Here is an 11,403-nt window from a genome sequence, read left to right on the forward strand (position 1 = left end):
CTTGCAGGTATCTTGTGGTAGACAACGTTATGGTGAGAAGAGGGAGACCAAAATCGCAGTTAGTGTTCTTCGGTATATGCCAATCTTACCAAGGCTTCAACATCTTTTCATGGTCGAAGAGACAGCCAGACAGATGACATGGCACAAATTGGGAAAAAGAACCGAAATAGATGCGGATGGGAATAAGATGGCGGTACACACATCGGATGGGGAAGTGATACGTCTCCAACGTATCTATAATTTTTGATGGTTCCATGCTATTATCTTGTCAAACTTTGGATGTTTTGTATGCCTTTTATATCTTTTTGGGACTAACTTATTAACTTAGTGCCAAGTGTCTGTTCCTGTTTTTTCCGTGTTTTTTACCCTTTTCAGAGGAGGATATTAAACGGAGTCCAAACGGAATAAAACTTCCGAAAAGATTTTTTTCTGGAACAAAAGATACGCAGGGGGCGTGAGAACCAATGCAGAGGCCACCAGGGGAGGCCACAAGCCCCCTAGGCGTAGCCAGGGGGGCCCGCGCCTAGCAGGCTTGTGGGCCCCCTGTGGCTCGTCTGCCCTACTTCTTCCGCCTATAAATCACCGAAAAATCCAAAACCACGAGAGAGATCCAAGAAAATACTTTTCCACCGTCGCAAGCTTCTGTCTCCGCAAGATCCCATCTGGGGCACGTTCTGGTGCCCTGCCGGAGGGGGGATTCAGATACGGAGGGCTTCTTCATCAACACCATTGCCTCTCCGATGATGCGTGAGTAGTTCACCATAGACCTTCGGGTCCATAGCTAGATGGATTCTTCTCTCTCTTGGATCTTCAATACAAAGTTCTCCATGATCTTCATGGAGATCTATCCAATGTAATCTTCTCTTGCGGTGTGTTTGTCGAGATCTGATGAATTGTGGATGTATGATCATATTATCTATGAATCTTATTTGAGTTTCTTCTGATCTCTTATATGCATGATTTCGTATCCTTGTAATTCTCTTCGAGTTGTGGGTTTTGTTTGGCCAACTTGATCTATGATTCTTGCAATGGGAGAAGTGCTTGGTTTTGGGTTCATACCGTGCGGTGACCTCACCCTGTGACAGAAGGGGTAGCGAGGCATGCATCGTGTTGTTGCCATCAAGGGTAAAAAGATGGGTTTATATATATTGCATGAATTTATCCCTCTACATCATGTCATCTTGCTTAAGGCGTTACTCTGTTCGTCATGAACTCAATACACTAGATGCATGCTGGATAGCGGTCGATGTGTGGAGTAATAGTAGTAGATGCAGAAAGTATCGGTCTACTTGTCTCGGACGTGATGCCTATATGTATGATCATTGCCTTAGATATCGTCATTACTTTGCGCGGTTCTATCAATTGCTCGACAGTAATTCGTTCACCCACTGTAATATTTGCTTTCTTGAGAGAAGCCTCTAGTGAACACTATGGCCCTCGGGCCTACTTCACATCATATTTACAGCCTTACACTTTTACTTTGTTGCACTTTACGCCATCAGATCTCACTTTGCAATCAATCTTGAAGGTATTGACAACCGCTTTACAGCGTTGGGTGCAAGCTCGTTTGTGTTTGCGCAGGTACTCTGGACACTTGGCTTGATTCTCCTACTGGATTGATACCTTGGTTCTCAAACTGAGGGAAATACTTACTGCTACTGTGCTGCATCACCCTTTCATCTTCAAGGGAAAAACCAACGCAAGCTCAAGAGGTAGCATGAAGTGTGGAAACATTTTGATGGATTGCATCAGGATAAAGCGGCAGATCCAAGGAATCCTCAAGTCTGCGTCACCACAGATGGTTTTAATCCCTTCGGCATGACGACAACCCAATACAATTGTTAGCCTGTATTTGTCATTCCACTCAATCTCCCCCCCCCCCCCCCCCGCAGGCGGATTATGCAAAGAAAGAACATATTTCCGACGTTGATAATTCCAGGGCCCAATTATCCGTAACTTGGTCCGAAGCTTTATGATCACCATCATCAGCTTCCACTTCAATTGGTGTAGGCGCCACAGGAACAACTTCTTGCGCCCTGCTACACGCTGGTTGAAGAGACGGTTCAATAACCTCATCAAGTTCTAGAGTCCTCTTTGTCGTCTGTTTTGGCGGACGACAAAGAAGCTGATTCCTGTAGTGGGGGTAGCGTGTAAAAGGAAGTTCAATTCCAGAGTGCTTAGCAGCCTTAGCAATCCGAGACTCAATAAAATAACCAAGTAAACCAGGCTCATCAATATTAGTAGAAGCATCATCAAAAGTATCAGACATAGTGATGGACTCGGTAGAAGCAGCATGTGGTGGTGGTGAAGCAAACTTACTCATAACGGAAGGTGAATCGAGCGTAGCACTAGTGCTAAGAACAGTACCTTTTCTCGTAGTGGATGGTAAAATTGGAACCTTGGGGTCTCCTTTCTTACCCATAGTGAATAAATCACAGCAAGCAAAATAACTCCAAGTAGACTTGTAAATAAAGCTATGCTCCCTGGCAACGGCGCCAGAAAATTGTCTTGATGACCCACAAGTGTAGGGGATCGCAACAGTCTTCGCGGGTAAGATAACCCAATTTATTAATTCGACACAAGGGGAGCCAAAGAATATTTATAAGCTTTAACAGTTGAGTTGTCAATTCAAACGCACCTGAAAGATACTTTCTTGGCAACAAAATATTAGTAGCAACGATGATATGGAAGTGATGGTGACAACAGAAATAATAGTGGCAAAGCAACGAAAGTAAAACATCAAAAGTAAAGCAACTTGTAACTAACGGTATTAAAACACTGTAGGCTAGGGAGATGATGGTTGGTCATAGATGAGAGATATCATGTATTTCACTTGGGGCAAGGCACACAGAAAAGTAATGATCATCTAGGCATATATCAAACATTATGCATGTATCCCGAGGTAGTCGTGCGTGCTTGCAATAAGAACTTGCACAACATCTTTTGTCCTACCATCCCGCTATCAACGGGGCCAAAGGGAACTTATAGAAATTAAGGTGCTCCTGTAAAAGAGCACCGGAACAAAGCATTAGCAATCAATGGATACATGGAATCCTCAAATCATAATCTATTCCCTTTGGTGTCCCAAGCTGTCATCATTGGGATTGTCGGTTCCGAACTATAATAGGTGCATACTACTCATAGATAGGATCTAGAACACAAATATATTCATGAAAACATAATGAATTTAGATCTGAAATCATGGCACTAGGGCCCAAAGTGACAAGCATTAAGAGTAACAAGTAGTAGAAAAGATGATAAACACCATAGTAGATGATATGCAACATGCCCCAACAATCTCACGAACTATTACATGATCTAACTCATCCAATCTCTCCCATCCCCTTCACCTACAACAGGGAATTACTCACACATGATGGGGGAAGCCATGAGAGGATGATGGAGTGGTGATGGTGATGACGATGGCGACGATTTTCCCTCTCCGGAGGCCAAGGCAGCCTCCGGATTAGCTCTCCCGGAGAAGAACCGAGGGTGGCGGCGGCTCCGCGTCAAGAACTTGCAAAACAACTTCTGTTCTGGGATTTCTCCGTCATGGGTAAAAATAGGGGCCAAGGTAGGGCACCAGAGGAGGTGGACTCCACCCAGGCGGCCTCTCAGCGTGTCTAGGGGGCAGGCCGTGCCCACAGGTCGCCTCGAGGCCCCCTGGCCCCCCTCTGGCCCATCTTCTGGCCCAAGGTTCCTTCCGGTGCGTGGGTTTTCTCTATTGTTTATTGGAATTTTCCGGGACGCCTAAAAATCCATTTTCCCGCACACAAGAAAACCATACACGCATCTCTGCTGAAAACAGTGTCAGTCCGGGTTAGTTTCATTCAAATCATGCAAGAATGAGGCCAAAACAATAGCAAAAGTGTTTGGAAAAGTCGATACGTTTGAGACGTATCAGTAGCCGGCGCCCCTGCCGGACTAGTCGGCACAGTCCGGTGGGCTTCCCCCGGCCCCTTGGGAGCCGGCTCTGCTTGCGACACTGCACTCCGCCCCTACACCGACAAACTACGCTGGCGGCGATGACTGGTATACGGATACTGGTACTACGACCCACATGGCTGCTCATCCTGGTACCCTCCACGTCTCCTATCCCATCAACACCTCTACTCGTATCACCGTCGGTGACGGTTCCTCTCTACCCATTACTCATATAGGACATGCTTCTTTTTCCTCTTCCTCCACACCCCTCTCTTTATCGAACATTTTAGTTTCTCCTGACCTTCTCAAATACCTTGTTTTCGTTCGCTACTTTACACGTGAAAATCTCGTTATTGTTGAATTTGACGAGTTTGGTTTTTCTGTCAAGGACGCCTGTACCCGGATGGTGCTTCACCGATGTGACAATCCTGAAGACCTCTACCCGGTCGGCTCCATTGCCTCCTGATACGTCCATTTTGCATCATACTTTCATGTTGATATTTATCGCTTTATGGACTGTTATTATACTTTGTGGTACCATACTTATGCATTTTTTCTCTTATTTCACAAGGTTTATTTGAAGAGGGAAAATACCGGCAGCTGGAATTCTGGACTGGAAAAGGAGCAAGTCTGAGTCCTCTATTCTGCACAACTCCAAATGCCCTGAAAATCAACGTGGATTTTTTTGGGATTATATAAAAAATACTGGGCGAAAGAAGTGCCAGAGGGGAGCTGCCAGGGGCCCACAAGCCTGGTGGCCGCAACCTGCCCCCCTTGGCCGCGGCAACAGGGCTTGTGGGCACCCTGGTGGCCCAGTGGCCCCCCTCTTCTGCTATATGAAGGGTTTCGTCCGGAAAAAAATTAGGGCGGAGCTTTTTCGTGGATTCTCCGCCGCCACGAGGTGGAACTTGAGCAGAACCAATCTAGAGCTCCGGCAGGACGATCCTGCCAGGGAAACTTCCCTCCCGGAGGGGGGAATCATCGCCATCGTCATCACCAACACTCCTCTCATCGGAGGGGACTCGTCTCCATCAACATCTTCATCATCGCCATCTCATCTCGAAACCCTAGTTCATCACTTGTAACCAATCTTCGTCTCGCGACTCCGATTGGTACTTGTAAGGTTGCTAGTAGTGTTGATTACTCTTTGTAGTTGATGCTAGTTGGATTACTTGGTGGAAGAGTTTATGTTCAAATCCTTGATGCTACTCATTACACCTCTGATCATGATTATGATTATGCTTTGTGAGTAGTTACTTTTGTTCCCGAGGACATGGGATAAGTCATGCTAATAATAGTCATGTGAATTTGGTATTCGTTCGGTATTTTGATATGTTGTATGTTGTTTTTCCTCTAGTGGTGTTATGTGAACGTCGACTACATAACACTTCACCATTATTTGGGCCTAGAGGAAGGTATTGGGGAGTAGTAAGTAGATGATGGGTTGCTAGAGTGACAGAAGCTTAAACCCCAGTCTATGCGTTTCTTCGTAAGGGGCTGATTTGGATCCACTAGTTTAATGCTATGGTTAGACATTGTCTTAATTCTTCTTTCGTAGTTGCGGATGCTTGCGAGAGGGGTTAATCATAAGTGGGATGCTTGTCCAAGTAAGGGCAGTACCCAAGCGCCGGTCCACCCATATGTCAAACTATCAAAGTAACGAACGCGAATCATATGAACATGATGAAACTAGCATGACAGAAATTCCCGTGTGTCCTCGGGAGCGTTTTTCCTCCTATAAGACTTTGTTCAGGCTTGTCCCTTGCTACAAAAGGGATTGGGCCACTTTGCTGCACCGTTGCTACTACTTGTTACTTGTTACTTTTCACCTGCTACGTTTCACCTCACTACACCATCACTTGTTACCGCTACTTTCAGTGCTTGCAGTTATTACCTTGCTGAAAACCGTTTATCAGAGCCTTCTGCTCCTCGTTGGGTTCGACACTCTTACTTATCGAAAGGACTACGATTGATCCCCTATACTTGTGGGTCATCACCTCCTCCACCTCCACCGCTCCTGTCGCACTCGCCACCGGTGTGGACCTTTGGCACACTCGCTTGGGTCATCCCAACCCAGCCACCCTTCGTTATATTCTTCGCAGTTTTCCTTTCACGTGTAATAAGAACGAGAATCACTCTTGCCACGCTTGTTGTCTTGGCAAACATACTCGTCTCCCATTTTGTGTTTCTTCTGATGTTGCTTCATACACGTTTGAGTTAATTCATAGTGATGTGTGGACATCTCCTGTTGCAGTAATACGGGCTACTCCTACTATCTTGTCATTCTCGATGATTTTTCGCACTATGTGTGGACCTTATCATTGCGGCGCAAGTCCGATGCCATCACCGCCCTTGCTGCCTTTTACTCCTACGTCTCTACGTAGTTTGGGCATCCCATTCTTGCGTTCCAAACAAACAATGGGAAGGAGTTGGACAACCTGGCTGTTCGTACTCTCCTCACCACACATGGCACGATATTTTGTCTCACTTGCCCCTACACTTCGCAATAGAACGGTCGAGCAGAACGCGTCCTTCGCACTCTTAACGATTGCGTTCGTACGCTTCTCTTTCATGCCATTGTGCCTCCGCGCTTCTGGCCTGACGCCCTCGCCAACGCATCCCTTGTCCTTAACATTCGACCTTGCTGCACTCGCGATAACTTTGCACCTCACCATCTTCTCTTCGGTTCACCACCCTCTTATGCTAAGCTTCGCATCTTCGGCTGTCTCTGCTACCCTAGCATCGCCTCTATTGTGCCCCATAAGCTTGCACCTCGCTCCGTCGCTTGCATCTTCCTTGTGTACCCACCCAACACCAAAGGATACTGCTGCTATGATCCTGTCTCCCACCGTGTCTACACCCCGCGACACGTTTACTTTGATGAGGTGTTTCCATTTCAGCAGGAGCCTGCAGCTGTCGCATCACCGCCGGCCACCAGCGGCCCTTCGACACCCTCTTCTGGCTCTTGGACCACCGCCGAGGTTTGGCGCTCCTCGCGCCGTGGACCGGACTGTCGACCATGCTTCTCCAACAACCATGGATTCAGACTCCTCAACGGTCGGCTCCTCTGCAGCTGGCACATCCGCGATCGGCCCCTCGTCCACCGGCCCATCGGCAGCCAGTCCCTCGACAGCCGACCCCTCGACATCCGACTACTCGGCAGTCGACCCCTCAGAAGTCGGCCCCTCGCCAGCCGGCCCCTCGGCAGCCGGTCCCTCGACAGCCGGCCACTCGACAGCCGACCCCTCGACAGCCGGCCCCTTGGCAGCCAGCCCCTCGGCAGCTGCCCCCTAACACGGGCTCGGGCCTGTGTCCACTTACCGAACCTGCGGTACTCCGACGACAAATTTCTTCTTGCATCATCTAGCTCCGAGCCGTCGCCACTTCCTATTTCTGTGCGGGCAGCACTCCACGATCCTCACTGGCTAGCCGCGATGCAGGAAGAGTTCGACGCTCTTCAGTGGAATCGCACCTGGAATTTGGTTCAGCGGCCTCCTCGCACAAATGTCATCAGCAACAAATGGGTCATTCGCCATAAGACCCGCCCAAACGGCACTCTCGAGCGCTACAAGGCTCGTTGGGTGGTCCGCGGTTTCCGTCAACGAGCTGGAGTTGACTTCACCGAGACGTTTGCGCCGGTTGTGAAACTAGGCACGATCCGTACCATTCTCCAGTTAGCGGTCTCTCGTGGGTGGTCCGTTTATCAGATGGATGTCTCCAACACCTTCCTTCATGGTCACCTTGCTGAGCAGGTTTACTGTGAACAACCCACTGGTTTCATCGACGCCACTCATCCCAGTCATGTGTGCTTGTTGTCCCGGTCTCTCTACGGCCTGAAGCAAGCCCCACGTGCCTGGTACTAGTGTATTGCAGGATTTCTATAGACACTCAGCTTCTGTGTTACTCGCTCGGATGCCTCCTTGTTTGTTCTCCACCACGGCGACACGACAACCTACGTGCTACTATACGTCGATGACATAATCCTCACGGCCTCCTCTGCAGCTCTTCTTCAACAGATCACTCTGCGGCTGTGTAATGAGTTTGCCATCAACGATTTGGGTGCTCTTCATTACTTCCTTGGCATAGAGGTCGTTCGCCGACCCGACGGGTTCTTTCTTCATCAACAGAAGTATGCGCATGAACTGCTTGAGCGCGCTAGTATGCTCAACTGTCATCCTGTTGCTACTCCTATTGACACGAAGGCCACGGTTTCTGCTCAGGAGGGTTCGCTGGCGTCGGATGCTCCTTTCTAACGCTCCATTGTTGGTGCTCTTCAGTATCTGACGCTCAGCAGACCAGACTTGCAGTATGCTGCACAACAGGTGTGCCTTCATATGCACGCCCCTCGTGATTCCCACTGGACTCTCGTGAAATGGATTCTTCGGTATATCCGTGGCACGATGTCCCTCGGACTCACACTCACGGCGTCTCCCTCTTTGGATGTGGTGTCCTATTCTGATGCCAATTGGGCCGGCTGTCCCGACACACGATGCTCCACATCCGGCTACTGCGTCTATCTCGGTCCTTCACTCAATTCATGGTCGTCCAAGCGAAAACCAACCATTTCGCGCTCCAACCCAGAGGCTGAGTATCGAGCAGTCGCTAACGCCGTTGCCGAGTGTTCCTGGCTTCGACAACTTCTCCAGGAGTTGCATCACGGTATCACCAAGGCCACGGTTGTCTACTGCGACAACGTTTCTGCTGTGTATCTTTCTTCCAATCCCGTTCATCATCGTCGGACGAAGCACATCAAGCTTGATATCCACTTTGTGCGTGAACAGGTCGCCCTTGGTCACATCTGGGTTCTTCATGTTCCGACCGCACAACAGTTCACCGATGTGATGACTAAGGAACTGCCCACTTCCACCTTTTTAAGGAGTTTCGTTCGAGTCTCTGTGTCTCTGTCGACGCTTCGACTGCGGGGGTGTTGAATATATATATTTGTGCATGTATATTGTGTCATTGGGCCCTCCTCCTAGTCTCTTGTATAGTTGAGGTAGAGACCCATCTTATACATATATATACGTGTCTAGTGCACCCAATCAATATTAAGTGTTGCACAGCCTAAACTTGATCTTCTACAACTTTGTTGAGCTTGCAGTAGCTTATTCAAAGACTGGATATTCTCTTAATACAAATTAAGGAGCAGCTCCTAATTATTCTATAGTTAATACGACTCCTCGGTTCCTCGCACCAGGCCAAGCTAACATGTAGATTTCACGCCGCTGGCACCGGATGCTTGGTGTCCAAGCGATCGACGGCAGCGACGTTCAAGAAATCGGCGGCATCGATGTCCAAGTGTCCATGGAATTGACAACACGGCGACATCCACAATAGTAGAAAACAGGGCTTTCGCCCTAGTCCTAATCGAGCATTAGTTCCGATCGCTTTATAAATCGGGACTAATCCTAGCATTAGTTCCGGTTCGAACGGTTAGGAGCGGATGAACGGTACTACTATCTTTAGTCTCGATTGGTGTGGGACCTTTAGTCCTGGTTGGTGTCACCAATCAGGACTAAAGGGGCCGCGGCAGGAGCGACAACCTTTCGTCCCGGTTAGTGTCTTCAACCGGGTCTAAATGTCCATCTTCAGTTCCGGTTTTAGACATTAACCGGGGCTAAAAATTTGCCTATATATATCATCGCCCATGCCCGCCGTTTCCTCTGTTTTTTCCTCACACAAGATGGGAGGTGTTTGCTAGTTTGTTTTTCTTTCCTATGCACAGGTGTTTGATGAAATGCCTGAAAGCATGATGCCACTTGAGTTCATGAGCCACACATAAGATTTCTCCTCTTTCTTTGCATATGTGTAGAGGGTGCCGTCCCGTCCACGTCCCCGTCCTCACCGACGTCGATTGCCCACGCCAATCTCGTCGCCGACACCACTGTGGTGAGCCTCTTGTTCCTATCTTTAAAAAAACTTACTTATAATATTTTTTGTTACTTGTGTATTTTTCTTACTTGTATATTATTGTTTGTTATTATGTAGTGCCATGGTTTTGATATCCGCCCCCGTTGGCTCTCGTCCGATCTATGATTCGGATGTGGTATACTATCTTTTACAACTATAACTTTTTTTCCTTTCGTGTTTATGACAATTATGCCGATCAACTTAACATAGATATTTTTATCTAGGAGGTATGTGAACCGAAAATTGCAACTGACCCTCTTGTCAAGAGGTTAAATTTAGTTGAAAAAGAAAAAAATGAAAGAAAAATTGAAAACAATTAAAGAAGAGAAGATGGAATTGAAGTTGTATGTTGCTGATGTCGTCGATGATCAGAAGATCAAAATGGATGCAATACGTTTGAAGATTAGAAAAATTAAAAAATGCCATTAATAAAGAGGCTTGGTATCATTATGTCGTTGGATTCTTTCTTGATGAGGTCATATCACCAACCGGAGAATACCATCAACAAGTGATACCTGATGTTGGTAATTAGATATTAGAGATCGTGAGAGAGATATATTGTATATATACATGAATATGTACTATATGTAGTAGCATCGAATATTAGTAGCTAGCGTCAAGGCAAAGAGGTCACTTCATATTCATGACGATATTATGTAATGGTTCCTTCATTGTTATTAGTAGCTAGCGTCGATGCAGAGAGGTGGCCGACGCGCTGAAACCCTATACTCCTCCAAAAAAATGTGTGGAGCTTTTTAGTCTCGGTTGATGTTACTAACCGGGACTAAAGGTCCTCCTGCCCGAACGCTGCGCATCGGCCACGTGGATCCTCTTTAATCCCGGTTCACAACACGACCGGGACTAAAAGGTGGGGCATTTAGTCTCGAAGGCTTAGTCCCGGTTACATAATCGGGACTAAAGGCTCTCTGAAACCGGAACTAAAGCTCCGTTTCCACTAGTGCTAGGCAAACAACGGCTGTGACCTTGAGAGAATTGGCAACGTGATGACATCAGTCGTTCGACGGCGATGATGTTCAAGAGAGATTGACATCAGTGTTGTCCAGGCGATCGGCATTGGTGGCAACGTGTAGGGGATCTGCACCTACACGCTATGTTCTCGATTGTTTTGGCTAGTGGCGTATGCGGGAGTTGCAACATAGGGTTCAACTGACTACATGATGCAAACACGTAAACATCCAAGGGTAGTCTGGTCTTTCAAGGTGTATATAAATGGAAAAACTAAAATAGAATCAGTAAAATGGGGTGAATGGCATGGTAATCAAAATGTCCATGAGCTAAGTGGCGTTTTTACGAAGCCCATCTTGAAAGTGGCATTTTTATAAAGCCACGTGTTCAAAATGGCAAATATGCGATTTTCTCGGCTCATGTATATGGTCCCATGATGGATTTCATGAACTGGTGAATTCGATTTTCCTGGTCGATAGTCATGTGGGGAGTGATCCGGAAGGTGCTAGCAGATGCCACACAGGTGGAAAAAGCAGTGGCGAATCTGGCAAAGAAAAACTGTTGGATCTGGTATGTCAGCCTCCGATGGGCGGTGGACTTTAG

The sequence above is a fragment of the Hordeum vulgare genome, chromosome 2H, assembly GCF_904849725.1.
Source record: "Hordeum vulgare subsp. vulgare chromosome 2H, MorexV3_pseudomolecules_assembly, whole genome shotgun sequence".
Classification (NCBI taxonomy): Eukaryota; Viridiplantae; Streptophyta; class Magnoliopsida; order Poales; family Poaceae; genus Hordeum; species Hordeum vulgare.